Below are 16,156 nucleotides of genomic sequence, written 5' to 3'. Positions count from 1 at the left end.
AAGATATGGGTGGGGGGGAGCATTCTAGTGATGGCTGAAGCAAAAGACAAGAGCAGGTAGTGTGAAAATTCTGAAAAAACAGAAACAGAGCGAGTCAGAAGGGGTCTCTCGGGCCATCTAGTCTGACCCCCAGCTCTACTCATGACTGGCCCACCAGGTGCATGTCTAGCCTATCCTTGAACACCCTCACCGATGTGGCCTCAGCCACCTCCCATGGAAGCCCATTCCACACCCTTGGGGTCCTGACTGTCAGGAAATGCTTCCTGGCATCCAAATGGAACCTTGGCTCCCTGAGCTTTGCTCCATTGGAGCACGTCCTACCCTCCTCTGCAAGGGAGAACAGGTCCGTGTGACACCCCGTCACATACCTAATAACGTGTTTCAGCTTACAGTTTATAGTACCTGTAATGAAGGCTTAGATGATGCACTTCAACCTTTTAGGGTGGAAAACAACTGTATAAATGTCAGGAAACCACCAGATCAGTGGTTTGGGGAAAGTGGGTGGGGATAAGAGAAAGGGGCGTGGCCATCTGGGCACCTCCCCCACTCCCAGAGATTTGATCCCTTGGCCCTATGGTTCTTCACCTTGTTTTATGGCTTAGCAATGATCTAAACTAAAAGCTGGCAAGTGTAGTGTGGCATAACTGTCAGACTAAGACCTCTTTACCAAAGACATGCAATTCTGCTTACACTTTGAGCATCCGCTGTGATGGACATGGTCTGTGAAAGTTATGCCTTAATAAATGCGTGATGGTGAACGCTTTTGGTTGTTCCTGCTACAGTAAACTGAAATGGTTGCCCCTCTGGAAACAAACTGATTGCTCTGGTTTTTGATTTCACTTAAAGTGATTTTGTTAATATAGTTTATAAACTAATTTTATAGGTGCATTTGTGAAGATATTGAAGGAAGGCTGCAAGCATTACAATTAATGAATGCTACCACTTATTGTGCAAAGAAAAGGTCAACTTTTAAACTTGTTTCAATTTTTTCTTGCAGTGACACACTGGAGCTAAACTGTACAAACTGACCATCTTGGCCCTACCAGTTAAAAAGTGGTTCCTTTGATCAGCTGCAGGGCAGGAGAAGTGTGGCCTTCCCCTTTGTTGTTGTTGTTGTTGTTGCTAGTCGCAAAGTCACATCCAACCCATCGTGACCCCCTGGACAACATTTCTCCAGGCCTTCCTGTCCTCCACCATCTCCCAGAGTCCACTTAAGCTCACGCCAAATGCTTCCGTGATTCCATCCAGCCACCTCATTCTCTGCTGTCCTCTTCTGCTTTTGGCGTCAAAAAGGTCTTCCCCTTCACCCCTGCGCTTTTCCTGCATTTTTATAGCATTCCTGGCAATCTCTGACTTCTCTGAGTTACGCACATCCTCCTTGGATTGCACCTAAAGCCGGGGTACAGGTTATGCAGGGGTGGGCCACCTGTGGCCCTTCATAGTTTTTTGGCCTACCCAGAATCCCCCCCAATGGGCTATGCTGGCTAGGGTTCATGGGAGTTGCAGTCCAATAACATCTGGAGGAGCACCAGTGACCCACCCTTGAATGAAACATTGACCAGGATGGTTTCCTTCGCAGTCGTCATGATGGGTGTTGCTCTTCTGAGCAGAGTGTGTATACCTACCCACTTACCTACCTACCGATACAGGAAAGCTCATGAACCCTGTGTCAGTGGAAGCCCATCTGTTGCGACCTCTTTTCACATGGACAGGAACTATCCATGGTGCTCAACTCCATCCCCAAAATTGCCAGTACGGAGCACCATGGACAGCTCCTTCAAAGCTGAAAAAGCTGCAATGGGCAAGGTGTTCCTCTGAAATAGCAGTGGCAAGCCTCGTGTGTGTGTGTGTGTGTGTGTGTGTGTGTGTGTGAGAGAGAGAGAGAGAGAGAGAGACAGACAGACAGACAGACAGACAGACAGACAGACAGGAAGGGAAATACAGAAATCTCTTTGCACATGTACTAGAGTATTGTATACTTTAAATGGCAGTAATTCTCCAGGTACTCAGCCAGAGGTTATCCAACTGCCATCTACTTATTCCAGTTAGAAGTGTCAAATATTGAATTTGGGACATTTTGCATCCAGAGCATGTGCTCTTACCACGGAGCCCCTCCCCAAACACAGGTAGTAAATGCATCTCAGAGGATAAACATGAACCATGTAGCCCAGGTGCACAAAGGGTTACAGGAGCGGAAATTGCAGCATTAACACAACCTCTTTAAATTCAGATCTTTCCCTTTCATGACCCACTCAAGGGCATAGCGTATGCTTCATGTTCATCTCTGTGCACATTGTTTAAATATTTAATAATGTGAGGTTTGCACACAAACTAATGTGTAGCAAAATAGTTACTACCAATACAGGGACTGTGCCCTGTATTTTTCCTGCTCTTGGGCATTTAAAATCTGCATTGCCTTATTTTGACTCTGTATCATTTAACTCCAAATTGCTCCGAACACTACAGTTGACAGCGACTGTAGTGGCTGATATGCTTTTCTAAAAGTGGAGGCCAATCTGTCTTGGGTTTTGTAGAAGCATTTTCTAGGGCTGTTCTTAATATTGCACCCCCCCCCAAAAAAAAAAGATAAAATGCAGCCTCAGTGTTCACTGCTTGGCACCTGTTTATTCCCATCTGGAGCATAGATAAACACATAGAAACAGAGCGAGTCAGAATGGGTCCCCCGGGCCATCCAGTCTGACCTCCAGCACCAGCCAGCTCCGCTCACGACATGCCCACCATGTGGACGTCCAAGCCTATCCTTGAACACCTGCACCGATGGGGCCTCAGCGACCTCTCGTGGAAGCCCATTCCACACCCTCGGGGTCCGGACTGTCAGGAAGTGCTTCCTGGCACCCAAATTGAACCTTGGTTCCCTGAGCTCTGCTGCATAGGAGCACGTCCTGCCCTCCTCTGCAGGTCTCCACCCACCTCCATGTGACACCCCCTCACATATCTGTATGTCGCCAACAGATCCCCTCATGCAGATCCCCTCTGCGAGATCTCCAGCGTGATTACACAGAAGCCAAAGAGCTCCTTTCAGTTTGCCCAAGGCCTTGTGCTTGCTTAGCAGAGTGCTTCCCTTTTGCTTGGAAGAACACGCCACACCCTGAGGTCAAACGATGAGCTGCTTTGGAAAGGTTCCGTATAACTCTCCGCAGAAGAGTTATACGGCGAGCGCAGAACTCTCCGCTCCAGCTTCTGAATCAGGACAGTGGCCACTTTTAGGCAAAAGCAGACATTACATCTGTGTCCAGCAGCAAAGTCCAACTGCAGTTTTGCTCTAGAGAATGTCCGATAGCCGTAATCCAGATCTTTAAAGCCCTCCTATCCCCATCCTAGGGTCTTGTTCCAAATTAGGGCCCTTGCTCTTATTTTGGGATAAAAATGAAAGGAGAAAGGAAACATGACTGCTGGTCATGCCCTGTTGTATCTGTGGAAAGGAACTCCTTTCAAGGAAACTGACCACCTTTGAAGAACTGGGGTGCTTTCAAAGCAATGGAGAAATACATGAAAAAGCAAGGTAGACATATGTTCTGAATGGAAGGACCTAACTCCAACCCCATTAGGTCAGCCTAAGGGGCCCATTCCAGCATGAAATTTTAGTATAGACTGTAACAGGGAGCTGGCAGGGATTTCCCACTCACCTGGCCACCGGGGCAAAACCCTGCCCAGAGCCCTGGGCCAATCACACAACAAATCCAAGGCTGGGGAACAAAACAGGTTTATTAAACGTGGAGGGGTGAAGAGGCTAAAGCACACAAGCTGAAAGGATAAAACCAGGGAAGGGGAATTGTACAGCAGCGACAAAACAAGTTCCAGCCAACCAAGAACCCCACTCCCAGGGCCTTGCTGGCCTACTTGGACTGGACTAGTTCTCTCCCAGCCTGTACACAGTAGTGCTGCCTTCTGCCGGCACAGCATTCACAGGATGCCACAGCACTCTTCGGCCTGGAGGATCAGCAGCTCCCAAGAGAGGAACATAAGGCTGTTCTGTTTTCTGGGCTTTATTCAGTGTAGCATTTTCCCCAGTCTTTTTACTTCTAGGTTCTAGACTTTTAGCTAATGCTATGAAAATAAAAGGGCAAGTGAGAGGGAGAACAGGTAACAAGCACCATATTCCCGTTTGTCCAAAATGTCTTCAAGGCGATGTCACTGTATCACAATAATGTTGGCTACCCTGAAAAATTAAAAGCTACCTGTGTCAGTTAGATCATGGTAGAAACCTTGCTTGCAAGTTTGCACCCAGGTATGTTCCCCTTCATTAACCTCTTCTCACATTTCTTCTCCATCCTAACAAGGTAAAGGAAGAGATTAGGAGAACAATTGGGCTATAAATCAGGAGTGGGCAGCACAAAGTCTGTGAGCAAGTGGCCGCCTCTGCCTCCTCGTTGTGGCCCCTGCTAGCTCTGCACCACTGCAATTTGCAGTGCCAAGCAACTACAGAATGCTATAATCGGCAAAAATAATTTTCCTGCGAGCTGACTTTGGCTATTGGAGCATTTGGTAGTGGTCTGTTGCTGAAAATCAGGAGCAAATAAACCAGGGTGGAGTTGCTGCTTCTGTGTGTCCCCTGAAGGGGAGGGGCTGCTGCTTCTGTTAGCCCATGGAATGTGATCATGGGGTAAAAAATGGTACAGGGGCTAAAAATGTCTTTCCAAGGTTGCCTACTCCTGCTGTAAAGAAAGGGCATATGGAAATAAACACTAGAACGCTTCATTTTAGTGGAGCAATATTGCATATTGTAATATTACAATATTATGTGTATATATATTCCAAAGATTAAGTCAATCTGTATCATTTGCTTTGCTTGAATTAGCCATAGGCAGATACAAGGAACTGTTCAGGGCACTGTAATCCACAGACAATAGCGTTCTGGACTGACAGAGCGCTCCTTCTGCAGGTTGGATTCCCTGACCATTTCTGATGTCATGGCTATCTTTCATTTCCAATGGCGAGTGTTAGCTCACAGAAGATAATGGAGAAATCTAGGAGCCTGGTTGCAGTGACTTGCTTTGTCTGCCCCCTTCAGAAAGAACAAACAAAGAAGAACTAAGTAAACCAGAAGTTCACATTTTTTCAGATTCATGACCTCCTAACTGAGGACAATCTGGCTGATTTACTGTTGATAGTTTTTTAAGATGTAATGTTCTTGCTGGTGCTTCCTGTCCTTGGAAGGGAGAAATAAAACAGCTTAATATCATGACCACCTACCCTGAAGCGGAAGATAAGGAAGGCTAAAAGTTATGCCCATATTCATTGTGACCATCCTTGTAACCGTGGTCCTATCTATAGATAGCAAACATTGTTGATCCATGTTCCAGCTCAATTTTTTCAGGGGTTTCTTCCTCTAGCATCAGAGAGAAACATTTTAGCTTCCAAGTCTGCAAACCATTTTTAGCCTTTCATCTCTATCAGGAAGTATGGGTCATACTTGTTTTCTCAAGTTCAAAGCACCCCAAAATCCTTTGCATTACAACTGGGATAACAAAAAGTTGTTGCTAGAAAAATCCATTTTTCCCTGCAATGACTTTGAGGATTGCAGCTAAACTCAGAAGGAATAGGGAACCTTGACTGGTGTGCAAAGTGATGTCATTCCTGCTGTTAATTAGGAAACCTTGGCACTGTGACCTGTGAGCTTCTCTACTCCACTGGCCACATTGAGGGGACCGGAGTACTGAGGCTTGGAGAGGTTTATGACAATAAAAAAATGTGGCCTAAGATTTATTGTCCTATAAATCTGGTTGGGTGTAGATGAGAGTTGATCCAGAGTAACTTATGACAAAGATGTCATTTCTCACATGTACTCCTAGCATCTTCCTATTCCAGAGCGGGTGATAGGAAGGTACGGTAACCACCATGCAATGATAAACCCATCCATGCTGCAGATCAGAGTGGCCTAACAGGACATGAGGGTGCCTGCATTTCAGAGAAGAATGAGATTAATCGTGGCATGAAAAAAACCCTCTGTAATAACTGCTTTAAGAATGTCACCAGCTTGAACTTTATTGGCAAAAATGAACATTACAGATGCAGGTTTACACTGAAATATTACACAGTCCACCAACAGTACCCCAAAGGTACATGCATGTTCCAGCAAACTTGCTTCCCAGACAGTATCCATGTGTCAAAGGCTGCAGCTCCACTCGCTCCGAAGTCTCACTGAGAACCTGCAGAACGGCACTTGCGTGCTGAAGTCCATCGAGCAGTCGTATGGACAGATGTTACAGGACGCTAAATAATCGCACACTGAACATACTAGAGCTTGTAGTGCTTCAATTGTCCCTTCTGTTCCCCCCTCAAAAAGCACACGTGTCAGATAGACAATTGCCCTGTATCATCTAGCACGCTGGAAGTGCTATGCTGCCGTGTGTTCTGATAATATGCTGTGACAGTCACAGTCAAGAAACAGGAGGGTCCAAGCAGTCCCCACCTGCATTTTTAACCATCATTCAGCAGCTACCATGATGGCAGAGTACTGCCGTCAGCGCAGGATTGGGGGATTTCTGCAGTCTGTACTGGAGACATTTCTTCTCTTCAAAGTTGCATAATACCATGCTCCAACGTAGGGCCCAAGTATGCTCTCTCTTGCAGTTATCTGCAGTGGGCAGTAACCACTGGCTCCCAAGCTTTTCACTTGGCCCTCCTGAAACCATGGAAAGTGTACTTCAAGAAAAGGCATGCAAGAGCTTGTCTTATCTGTAAAATTCTGTTATCTACAGAATTATTTGGGGTTTGTACCACTTTAACTCACATGACTTCCTGAAAGCTTTTGCAGATGCTGGAAAAAAATTTCAGAGCTCCTCACAGCTCTTGTTTCCCAGAACAATTTCCAGAGTTCCTTGGAAAGAGGAAATGGCAGCACTCACACAACAGTGTATTTCCAGGAATGTTCAAGTAAATCCATAAAAAATCGCCAGTTCCAAGAAGGAATACATTTGAAGGATGGAGAATGGTGCAAAGTGGGATAACAAAAGTAGCATTCTAATAAGGTCCCTTATTTCATCTAGACATCTTTTCATTCCCATTCTGTGGGTGTTTTCAGCTGCAATCCTATATTCACTCACCTGGGATAGGAATGTATAGAATAATACGCCCATAAAACAGGTGGTATATCTTAGCACTGACTTGCAATATCCCGAAGCCACACATTTTCTATCTATTTTTCCAACCCCAAAGGAAGGCTAAAATAGCAGGACTATAGAATAAAGAACAGCACCCCAGGTTTCAGTATGAATCGCTGCACATCTGATAAATAACCATACTGGATCTGGAACTGATCCTGGAAATGATCATAAAGTTGGTTTGGATAGTTGACAGCACTTCTGTGGATCCTGCCCCCATACTAACCCCAATGTTTATATTGTTATCAACCATGTGGAATCTCACCCTTCCCATTTTACCAGCAGCCCAAGCCACAACCACTGTTGCAATTTTAAAAAGAAAGAACAAAATTATTATTACTACTAACAAAACCTGGTGATTAAGCTATGAAACCAACAAAGAGTTTTCCTTCTACCTTAACCTTGCCCACAATCCTTTAACAAATTAATTAATCCTAATGAATTAACACTTCATTTATTTAAACGTGCTACAGTTCATGAATTAAATTTTCATGCAGTGATTAAAGGCTGTTAAAATATGCATGATTTCGTTAAAATTTTATAATAAATCAGCGCAATGTGTTACATGACAAGGCAACTATTTCCCAGTCCCTTCCCCTTGAATGTGTTCGGATTTGCAAGGAGAAGAGAAAGAAAGGAGGCATGCAGTCAAAGGAGGGTGCGTGGGGACTGCAGTGCAACTCAGCTGCCCTGGATTTGGAGCCCGCCAAAGCCTCTGAACCAGCATTTACATTTTCACTTCTAATAGATCTCCTCCTCTTCCAATACCCTCCCTCCCACCCACCCACCTCCCATGTAAAGAAACCTGGTGTGGTTGCTCCGAAAGTTGCCTCCACCAAGAAAGAAATAAGACAGGATGATACGAAATTGACTACAGTTGAGCAGACTACAGCTGAATATGAAATTGGACTACAGGAGGGTGGAATTAGATGGTTTCTGGGACTACAGTCATAAAAACCAGAAGAACTGAGACTTAATTTTTTGTTTTTTGTTGAATCCATGAATTTTAGTGAATAATACTGTATGCAAAAAGGGTGTGGGGGGGGGTGTAGCGGATTCATTCTATTCATGTCCACTTCTTGATTACTGCAACATCCAGTGGAGACATCCTGTGTGAACAAAGGAATTGCCCAGCCAAATATAATACTACAGAGCTTTCCAGTCGATTCAAACCACAACACTTCATCAGTGGAAACAGCTTGTGCAGTTAATTGCCACTCTTTCAGTTCCCAACACTCATGAAGAAAAATCCAAGGAGTTTAACTGCAAGTGTGAACTGCTCCTCAGTTACCTCAGTACCTCAGAACTCTTCACTAGAACGTGTGTGAGCCTGTCTCCACTGAAAGCATTGCTCTTCAAGGGCATACAAGGCAAGATTTTTCCGTGCTTTTGGATCAGCAGTGAACCATCCAAACATCTTCACACCTTTCCTGATGTTGCCATTCCTTGATGTTGCACATAAGGATCAACTCAAGATGCCTCCACTCCCCATGCCATTTGAACAGGAGAGAGAATAAAATCGTGGCTCAACTCTCACAGCAGAATCAGCAAGGATGAATAACATGATCCTACATACAGCTACTCAGAGGTAAACCCCAGAGAAGTTCAGAGAGGCCCCCAAATGGATATATGCTTGAGGCTGAAATCCTATATACCCACTTACCTGAGAGTAAGTCTTGCTAAACTCAGTGCTCTCTACTCCTGAGAAGGCATGCACAGGACCTCACTGGAGAGAGTGCATAAGATGGGCTGGAACAGCCAGCCTTCAGTGTGTCTGTGCATCCCCACAGAGCATCTCTTAATTGGCACCTGCTACTAACACACAACACAGAGAGAGAGAGAGAGAGAGATTCTCAGAAAGAGCAATAGCAGACAGATCTTTGGTGCTTCTATCCCTAGCAGCCCCTACCCTCTTCCCTAAGGGGACACTGGAGACTGCCATGGGATTTGCAATTACAATCAAGCTTTTCCATATTTAATATGACAACGTTCTACACTTCAGCTGCAAAAGCCATCATTGAAGCTTGTGCCTCATTTAATTAACATGGCCTTGCTGTTGTCAAGGAAAAGAAAAGTCCTCATTAGGACATAGAAATCATTTTTGTGCATTCAGCCACACAGAAAGTGTCTGCAGGTAGATTGGTGGGTTCTCCCCAGGACCCAGCAGTTCTCGATCTTGTAATGGGAGGCCAGAGCTCAGTGACGTTCTTGACTTTTCACCCATACATAAGCATCCTCCTGCTGGGACAGTCCCAGGATCTCAGAAGGCCCATTGACTTACGCACTATACATCAATTGATTATGCAGTGCCAGAGAACCAGCAGCTGAAGTGGGGGAATTTCCAAAAAAATTCTATCTCCCCAAAGCACTGGCCAAAACAATCTGGTGGCTCCATTTTGTGCTGTTAGATCCCTGATGATAGTTCATTCACACAAGACAAGTCATTACTGAATGTTGGCAGTTACTGACTGATGAACATGTGAGTGTGAACCAGCCCCTAGTTGACCTACCAGAAATCACACAAATGGATCAACGTTTGCTGGATTTTGCAGCATGTTTGAAAGGCACAAGACTTCCAAGCAAAGCTGCTTAGAAACTTACACCTGTAATCCTGTACTCACACTTACCTGGATGAAAATCCCATGGAACTCAGAGGAACTTACTTCTGAGTAAACTTGTAGGACTTCAGGCTACAGTTGCAATCCTGTGTCTAATGCACATTTACCTAGGAGTAAATGCCAACAATTTTCTTTTGCCTAGGCTTGAGCTGCTGCAAATCTGTCAATCTAGGCTGCTGGATCTGATTGAGGCCACATTCCTAAGAGGTATTTTATATCCCAGTGGCTTCAATGAAACTTATTCCTAGTAAGGGCAAGTAGAAGGGAGGGACAATACCTCCATGGCAGAAGTAGCTGCTCTACCTGTGGAAGGTTTCTATCTAGCATCTCCAGGAAAGGCAAGAAAATTTATTTCCTGAAACCCTGGAGAGCCATTGCTGCCAGTCACATCAGCCATACTGAGCCAGATGGAGCCATGCTCTGAGAAAGGTAAAGAAATTTGCTATGTTGCTAAAATCATGAAGCAAACTGCATTGTATGAATGAAGATGGCTTTCCTTCTGAGCAGATGCATCTAGGTTAGGGCTGTGAGACTTGAAAACAAGTTCTATCAAGAACCTTGCAGCTTGCACCCAAGTGAGGAAATGTGGGTGAAATGCATGTAAGTTCATTTTTTTTAGAATGGTTAAAAAGAATATGGGTTACCCGATCCATGATGAGGGTGACTGTGTGGAGGATTACACATTTCTAGAATGCACAGGAGAAAAAGTTTGCTTCTGCATCTCTTAATATCTATTCTGTTAAAAGATGTTGGCCTCACTCTGGTTCTATCAGCCAGGTTCAGTCAGAAAAATAGAATGCAGGCCCAGTAAATGTGTGTCCCCAGTAAATTTGGGCCCTCTGAGCCTGATGTGTTTGTGGCCATCAGTATTCATAAGTTTGGGATAAATGCCTATTAGGAATAACAGCGAGAATCAATATATATTAGGAGACCTGTAGGGGAGGCAGACTTCCTGGAGAGGAACTGTTTGCATCCAAGTGTGGGAAGGGGCTTTGGCAGACAGGAGGCTCTTAAGTGAAAGAGGCAACAGTTCCAGCTTGTTCCCAGACCCGTGCCATACACAGAAGCGTGGAACAGCAGGGGTCTTGACAGACAGGGGTACCTAAGTGACAGACCCCCCCCCCCCACCATCCACTATCTCTCTCTGTCTTGCTCTCCTTTTCAATTGAAGATGATGCCAGTTCTGCCATTAGTTCCTGGGGAAAGAACAAACCCCACCCCTTCCTGAAGTGTTTAGAACCACAGGCACAAATCCTAATCCAAAACAAAATTATCGCACTCTCAGCTGCTTACAATCCAGAAATGGGTGCAGAATATACAATGAAACAGTGAAAGAACAGAATGATCATGTGACAGGGAACAGTTACCACTAAATATTTCACCCAATCAGGACTGACAAGTGAGAGAAAGAGCTGACTTTCCCCAAAGAAGTATGACAACTTAGTCTTGTACCTGTATGTGCAGATGAAAGTCTCACAGAGTTCCATGGGACCTACTCCAAGCCCCAGATAAATTTGTAGTCAAAAGAGAAGTTTGCAGTTGAAGTAGTTTGTGTGTTTATATTTAAAGTATATGGATGCAGAATTAGGTGGTGCTGCTAATCCTGAATTACTGAAGGAGGGTCTCTTACTACAATCCCAGGAGTTTTGTGCATGGTTTTGACAGGTAAAATCTTGGCAGCCCTCTTCCCTTCTACAGACATTCCTTTCATGGCAGCCATCAGAAAACAGGTTCAAATAATGTGAAAGGGTAAAATTATGGTGAATCTGTCTTTCCAATGTCTCTTTTCTTGTTAAGTCTCTCATGACATTGGCCCATGCCTTCAACACATCTGAGATCACCTGGAAACAGAGTAAAAGCAAAAGCAGGAGTCAAGTAGGGAACTTTCAGACAAAAGAAAGGCACCGCTATAAGAAGAAAGCCATATCCATGGTGATTTCCTCAAGCCCCATATTTTATATCTCTGTTGTTTTCTCCGAGCTGCATTGGTTGACTATGAGAGATACCTGATGAAGAGTCCTGTACGTGGGAAGTTGCCTGAATATGGACCAAAACAAATTATTCTAACAGGACAACTTTTATCAATTCAACATCTTTCTTTACAATCAAGCAACTGGTATCTAAGACCTTTGGGTGGCTGGGTGTGAAACAATGAGCTTATATCACCAGGAGCTGTCCAGCATCAAGAGTTTCTGAAAAGCCACGAGATCTCCCTGTTAAGAAGCTCCTTTCCATAGCAATCCTCTCCTGTTTACTGTATGGATAACAATATCAATTGTGAACAGCTGTATAACCATTTCATATATTCAGAGCACTTCTAGCCATTGTCTGTACAACAACCACCTTATAAAGCAAGTCAGTATAATTATTCTGCACATTACAGAGGAGAGAACTGAGAGAGAGCAACTGGCCAAAGGCCAATTAGTGAGTGTGTGGCAGAAGTGAGATTCAAACCAGGGACTTCCTAATTTTAGCTTTATGGTGCCATCCTATGCACATCTGTTTGGAAGAAAGTTCAATTGAGTTCAGAAGGACTCACTCCCAGGTGAGTTGGTGCAGTATTGCAGCCTTACTGATTCTGTGACACCAGCTTTTTATGGTGTGTGATAAATGTAGGACTATTCATACCGGACAGGTAGAAAACGCAATGGTCATTCTATGGCATATAGTAATCCTAATTTCTAGCAAGGTCTCCCTGATAGCTAGTCACATGTCTGATTGAAAGAGTTCCACTCTACAGAAAGCCGTAAACCAGACTATGTCATATGTGTACACTCTGAGGGTAATCATGCTTTCCAGATCTCTCCTTGGAACACCTAACAATAATGTTTAGGGCTGAATGAGATGGCAGAGGAACTGAATTAAGCCCACCAAGCAACAGTGTTATCTGTAGCTTGCAAATGGAAAGGTTGGGATGAAGCGGAAAATAAATTCGTTCCCCCTGATCCTGCATTTCTTCCATAAAACAACCTTTGCCTTGTGTCTTGCACCCTCTGTACAACCAGCATACCAGACGTTTCTCTATTTTGTTTTATAACAGTTGGGTCATGTTTATTTTACGGGAGGGTCCAAATGCTTCTTTAGCCAACTTCCTCTGAACCCCTCACCCCACAGGAGTTCTGCTTCTTTAATTTCAATTCGGAAGAGGTCCTGAACTGCAGTCAAAATGCTGAGTCAAGTGAGTGGTGCGATGATGTAACAGTCACAGTGCTCACCTGCCAAGCCAATGGCTTTTGCAAGTTTTCAGCTAGTGTGGTACGCTGGCTAGAGAGTTAGACTAGGACTAGGGAGACCCTGAGCTCTATTTCCCGGTCTGCTACGAAGCTCACAGACAGGCTTTGGGCACAGACACTCAGCCTAACCTACCTCACACGGTTGTTGCGAGGATGAAATGGAGAGAGGGAGGGAGGATCATGTAGGCTGCTCTGGACTTAGAGAGCCTGAAGCTTGCACACACTTTCTGTGTAATAAGGCACTCTAGTGGGAAGGCAGGTAGGTGATCTCTGTTCAAAGCCCTTCCGTGTCATCTATCAACTTTTCCAGTGCAGTGGAAGGGTTTTGAAATACTTTCAGGAGAGTGGGCTTGATGGGAGCAAGAGAAACATTCTGACTGAGCCACATTCCCTAGGTTAAGTGTGCGTGGACGGCTCTCCTGCTTCCCAAATCTCCAAAAAGTCCCTGGCCTAGAGGCTCCATACTCCAACTCTGCTTCTCTTAAGTGGCAGGCTGGAACCTACCACCCGTGACTTGGTATGAAACCAGACAATTGGTCAAAGGCATCCTTTGTAAACGGAAGATCTGAGCAAAGGTGAAGCATCTCAGAAGCCAGTCCCAACCCACGAAAGGCTCAAGAAAAGAACGATAATTAGTGATCATATAGAATTAACAAGATAAATAGTGCCTGTCTTCGTCCACCCCTCATCCACACAGCAGAGCACCATGTCTCAGTTCCTGGGATATCCCTCACTGAGATAAATTTGAAGCCAGGAATCCCCATGGGACACATTCAAGGATGGAGAGACAGAAATTAATGAGTACCAGAGCTGCTCCAGCTGCGGGGGAAAAACAGGCAGAGGGCATATGATGGAAAGTGTGGGTTTTCGTGGTGTCGTGTGTACACAGATCCCAATACAGGAGACACACAGCTAACCTGGGGCTTCTTGGCAATGACTTGGAGGCCAGAAACTCTGACACTTGCCTGAACAGTAGACTGCCTCGCCTCCCCATCCCCATTCATATTATTTGGCGTATTTTGAGTTATGGCTTCTGGCTAACACTGAAGCCTTCCGTGGAAGTCCCAGAAAAAACAGAGAAGACAGCACCTGGCTGGGACCTATGAGTTATCCCATTCCTTGGCATTCCCACCCGGGCAACGCTCATTCAAATGGCTGAAAAGCAGTTTAGAAGACGTTCATGCCTTAAACAGGAAAAGCCCCAACTGACTCGGCCCCTCTTCCTTTCAGTAACTCTTGGGACTAATCGCCACTGAGTGAACGAAATGGGTGCTGTTTTTATTCTGTAATTGCTGAGCTTTTATTGCACTTTCATGTGTTTTATTGTTTTAATCTATTTTAAATGGCTTTTAAAGTTGCCTTGAGTGCCATGTTTTGGGAGAAGGCAGAGTATAAGTCACACAAATAAATACCTAAATTGCTTAGAATTTAGCCTTTGTTTGGAGAGGGTCGTCCTACTAAGAGATGGATCTGGATTTTTCTGCAGTCTTGGACTGGCCAGAAAGCCTTATCGTTCTCCCTCGATTGTTCTTGAACGACTGGGAATAATAGGGGCTCACCAACCAGGTGTGTTACAAGCATGTATAAGGTTGTGAGCATCATGTAGGACAGGTCTCTTACACAATGGTATTATTTAAAATAAAACGGGGACAGTTAAGGGTGCCAGAAGAAATCCTAAACAGAGGGGTACTTTGCTTTTATTCTGATTATTTCCCTTCTAGGGAAATTCACAATTTGAAGAGCATTAACAGCTCCTTGTTTGTAAACGTGCAGGCAGGTGCAAACTTTGAATCAGCACCCTTAAGTTTAAGCAATTAGGTTTACTGTAGAAGCCATTGATAGGATCCTCCCCCTTTTCTGCACAAGATACAACTTCTAGGTGGGATGGGGTAGGTGGGTGTTGTTACAGAACACTCTCATTTCGGGAGAATAATTCCATTTGATGTGGAGGTAGATCGAGGTCTGTAGGCTTTGCCTTACTTCAGACCAAAAAGGGAGGGAGGGACGGAGGGGGGGGGTCTGCTAAAAGTGCCCCCCGCCCCCCAAAAAGAACCCTATCCGTTCGCAACAGCAGCGGGAGCCGAACTGAAGGGCGACTTGACTGACAAATAGCGAGCGGTTCGGGGCATTACAGAGTTGGACGGCGTAAAGTGGCGCTTGCACCAGGGCAGGAATGTGGAAAGGGGCAAAGCTGAGAGGGGCTCTCTGGAAAGACAAGACAGATACACCCTACAGAGAATTCAACTCCTCGTCTGGTCTCTGTACCGATGTTGCGCGTTCGTTTGCGCGATCTTTTCCGTAACGACCGTTACAACAAGCGACCTACAGCCCCGTCCGCAAGCTGGCGGAAAATCTCCGGGATTCACCCTGGTCTGGGGGCCCCGATCCTTCGCGCTGGGAGAAGGCAACCCCATCGATTTCTGCCGAAAAGAGAAGCCGGGGTCTCACCTTTCGGTCCACCCCTCAGCAAGCCCAGTGCACCGCGAAGGAAGTCCCACGGACTTCAACGGGGCTGGCTGCCGAGGGGGCGAGCGCCTGGCGGCGGGGGAGCCATCGTGGGCTTGGGAGGCCGCGGAACTAAGCCAGCTTCCTCTTCGGCGGAGCTGCGCTGGGGCTCGACGAAAGGACGCGCCGGGCCCGGCCGCAGAGGGCGTCGGAGGGGCGCTGCTGGAGAGGGCGGGCGCTCCCCGCGCGAAATCTACTCCGGGAGCACCTCGTGCGCGAGGATCCCGGCGGCCCGGGCGGGTCGTCCGCAGCGGGGCAGGAGCCGGCGCGGCGCCGTCGCGGCGAAGCAGCAGCCCGGCCTCCGCGGGGCGCGGGCGACCGAGGCGCCTCTCCTCCGGCCACGCGTGCGCCCGCCCGCCCGCGCCGCTTCCCGCGAGTGAGGAGGCTCCGCCGGCGCCGCGGCCCCCGGCGCCTCGTCCCCACGCCCGCGGCGGCGCACCTGTCCGCGGCGGCGGCGGCACACGTGTCGCGGCTCCAGGCGTCGGCAGCGGCCTCGGCCTTTGTCGCGGGCGGCGGGCGGCGGGCTCCGGGCTGGCTTCGACGTGAGCAGCAGCGGCAACTGCGGGAGGAGGCGGGGAGGGGGGGCGGGGGCGGGGGGGGGCGGGGGAGGAGGGAGCGCGCGGGGAGGAGGGAGGGAGGGAGGGAGGGAGGGAGCGAGCGCGGCAAGTCCATCAAA

This window comes from Varanus komodoensis, unplaced genomic scaffold (genome assembly GCF_004798865.1).
Source record: "Varanus komodoensis strain SLA01 unplaced genomic scaffold, ASM479886v1 scaffold2, whole genome shotgun sequence".
Classification (NCBI taxonomy): Eukaryota; Metazoa; Chordata; class Lepidosauria; order Squamata; family Varanidae; genus Varanus; species Varanus komodoensis.
This window is presented reverse-complemented; position numbering follows the sequence as displayed.